Here is a 3,753-nt window from a genome sequence, read left to right as displayed (position 1 = left end):
TATTGATGATAACGAGAGATGTATTTTTAAAGGTCATCAATGTCAACTCTTGCATGTTCACCCTTAATGTCCTACTGGTCAACTGATGTTTAATAGTACAATACAGGCCTCTTATACTAGTAATCAATCACTAATCAGTACAGGCCCCAACTGATGTTCAACCATTTGTGTGTACCATCTTTCGCGAATAATATATTCTTGATCTAACCTTGCTTTCTCATGCAAGATATAAAAGGAATCACATTCGAGATGTGGGTCGTGTGTCGACGAAAAGTACTAGTAATAAATTTATTCCGTTTGTACCATTAAAGAAACTGAATTTTATCGATGTACGTGTTTATTTCGTGGTTGGTTATGAATGTAAATTTGTTACTTTGATGTTCGTGAAAGAAAACTAAACGAATCAATTTTTTGCTTTTGGAAGAGCCTCATAAAGGTCAAGAACCATTTACTGAATTACAAATCAATTAGATTTTGTAAGTTAATATATTTCATGTAAAAAAGGATGAAGGGAGTGCATGGCATAGATTTAGCTCACGATGTTCTTCTAACACAACTGTTGAAATCCAAAAAATGAGTTACCTTGTCGGACTCGACCAAGTGAGAGATGTTAGTTTTATAGTGTGGGATGTCACATCGATAATGAAAAATAATAGTTTCTTGATGTCATAAGTGTGGGCTCAAATTATGTCCACGCACCCCCACACCATTTGCTATTATTTTCACCTTTTCCTATTGATGATAACGAGAAATGTATTTTTTAGGTCGTCAGTCTCAACCCTTGCATGTTCACCCTTAACGTCCTATTAGTCAGGTCATGTTTTATAGTACAATGTCGGCCTCTTATACTAGTAATCAATCACTACTTACATTTGACCTTCTCTGGATGCAAATCATTGCGGTCATCAAAATCCAAATATTTGATGCCCCCCTCCCCCTACAAAAAAGGGCAAAGGAACAAAAAAATTCAAAAATAATGTAAATAATACATGTAGTAGAATGGGGATATTTTCATCATATGTCTACGGAAATCCACAAAAGCGAATGACCATGCAAACTGGAATAACTTAATTATGGCAGTTTTTAGTTCAACATATCTTATTGCTAATGATAGGTAATCATATCTTGATGTCATCCATGTGGGCTCAGGGAATGTCCACGCGTGCACACTTCATTATTGAATTGTTGTCTTACAAAATTAATCTCAACCTTTTTTTATAGATGCATGATATAGATTGAAGCATTTTGTGATGTCAACAATGTGAGCTCACTAGATGTGCACATGTAACAACTACAATTGACAACTGGTGTGCTGGCTAACTAACTCATTCTTAAGGAATTTGGCATGCTATATCTCGTCTTTGGCATTCACACTTCGCCTTGTTTTAGTACTTACGAAAACCTAGCTAGCATGCAATTGTTAACCATGCTAGGTAGTGGATTGTTCATGCGCTTGACTATATATAGGGTGCTCCTCTCTGCATGGTGTCCATAAGTCCCTCATACTCCATATATACCTTTGTACTACTACCACCACTTAAACTTTCATTTGTGTTGAACTAGCTTCATCATGGTACACACTGACACACACTCATGCACATTATTCTTACTTCCAATTTTCCATTACATGCATGTATGTATACATTCCATACTTTGTGCGATTTTACATCTGTGTGATGATGCTTGTAGAGCAAGCCTGTGAAGATTGGTCTATGGGGTGGAGTTGGAGGCCAGCCTCGTGACGTAACACATGCTCCCCACCGACTAGCCCGGGTGGAAATTTCTGGTGCAGACGCAATCCACTCCATCAAGCTTACATATGATGATAGAGAAATGTATTTTTTAGGTCGTCAGTCTCAACCCTTGCATGTTCACCCTTAACATCCTACTAGTCAACTGATGTTTTGTAGTACAATGTCGGCCCCTTATACGGGTAATCAATCACTACTTACATTCAACCTTCTCTGGATGCAACTCATTGCGGTCGCATTAAATATTCATGGTCCTATCGTTTGCATAATGTGTGATCCTTCGAGTGAAACTCCATGTTGGGTTTAATTAGCCTATTATGCTATTGCATGCGGGAAACTAACATGTTCGTTCGTAATAACAGTTATGGTATTCTTAGAGTCCTTACACACAAAGATATCATCGTGGTCGTCAAAATTCAAATATTTGTTGTTCCCCCCCTAAAAACAGAGAAAAAAGGACAAAAAACATTCCAAAAGAATGCACACATTACATGGCATAGAATGTGGATATTATCATCATATGTCTATAGAAATCCAAAAAACCAAATGAGCATGCAAACTGGAATAACTGAATTATGGTATTTTTTAGTTTAACATATCTTATTGCTAATGAGAGGTGATCATATCTTTGTGTCATCCGTGTGGGCTCATGGAAAGTCCACATGTGCACACTCCATTATTGAATTGTTGTCCTGCAAAATTTATCTCAACCCTTTTTTATAGATGCATTATATAGATAGAAGCATTTTCTAATGTTAACAATGTGAGCTCACTAGATGTCCACATGTAACAACTCCAATTGTCAACCGGTGTGCTGGCTAACTAACTCATTCTTAAGGAATTTGGCATGCTATGTCTCATCTTTGGCATTCAGACTTTGCCTTGTTTTATTATTTACTAAGTGTAAAGTATTATGGTTTATACCATATAAAGAAGCATTTATTATTTACCTAGGAGAGAGGTCTAGGTCCTATGAGAGAGACGTTTTTCTGGTTTGTATGACAAAATTTATCTTAACCCTTTTTATAGATGCATGATATAAATTGAAGCATTTTGTGATGTCAACAATGTGAGCTCACTAGATGTCCACGTGTTGGATGTTTGTCTTTTCCAAACTTTTACAAATAAACTCGTCCTGAGTGTACCACTAAAGAATCATGAAAATCTTTCCGTGCGTACTTTTTTATTTTCACATTGCATATGCATGTAATTTATTTTCTTGCACGTATGTTAAAGAAAAACTTACAGATGGTTGTGTTTCATGAAGTTAAGTACTCGTGCATTCAGTTATGATTCTTTACTATTGGGACTGATGAATCATTTATTGTATTTCTGAAAAAATTAAATTCGAGTTGATCAAGGATACGTCATTCTAAGCTACCTATAATCAAATATTTAATATTGTATATCAAAGATTTACAACTGCACCTACATACCATCTACCATCTATAAGATGCTCATGATCTGACTTGTCTTTTACATACAAGATCAGTAACACGACCTATCAAGGACGTTCACCGTGCGTGTGGTGTAAAGTAGTACAAACGATACCGTCACGGGTGTTGCCCTAGAGAATCTGTGTGTTTTTTGTAATCATTTCTATTGTGGTTAGATTTGAATTTAATCGAGACAAAATGATTTCCTCTTTTGTAAGAACGGCAATAATATTGAGAACTCTTTCATTCAAGTTGTAGTGTTGACTGTTGAGAATAATCAATCGGTTAGATTTTTGGGTGTTAATATATGCCCTTTATAATAAATATTCTATGAGGAAAGATAGACTAGGGATAGGAGGCTTTCGGGGGTAAAGTGGGGTTTAATACTTTTCATCGTGGCTTTGTAACGATACATGTGTACCATCTATCGCGAATAATATATTCTTGATTGGGCCTTGCTTTCACATGCAAGACATAAATGGAAGCCCATCCAAGATGTTGGTCGTGTGTCGACGAAAAGTACTTCTATTAAATGTATTCCGTTTGTACCGCTAAAGAAACTGAAT

The 3,753-nt window shown here is 36.2% G+C and overlaps 1 long non-coding RNA gene across 1 annotated transcript; it reads left to right on the top strand.

Moving 5' to 3' along the window:
• Positions 1 to 1,401: 1,401 nt before the first annotated feature.
• LOC123400047 lies at positions 1,402 to 2,020 on the top strand. The gene is made up of 2 exons (XR_006610472.1): positions 1,402 to 1,573; positions 1,690 to 2,020. It is a non-coding gene; the product is annotated as an uncharacterized LOC123400047 (long non-coding RNA).
• Positions 2,021 to 3,753: the final 1,733 nt, after the last annotated feature.

This window comes from Hordeum vulgare, chromosome 5H (assembly GCF_904849725.1).
Source record: "Hordeum vulgare subsp. vulgare chromosome 5H, MorexV3_pseudomolecules_assembly, whole genome shotgun sequence".
Lineage (NCBI taxonomy): Eukaryota > Viridiplantae > Streptophyta > Magnoliopsida > Poales > Poaceae > Hordeum > Hordeum vulgare.
The sequence above is the reverse complement of the archived record's forward strand: the minus strand, read 5'-3'. Positions and strand labels throughout refer to the sequence as shown.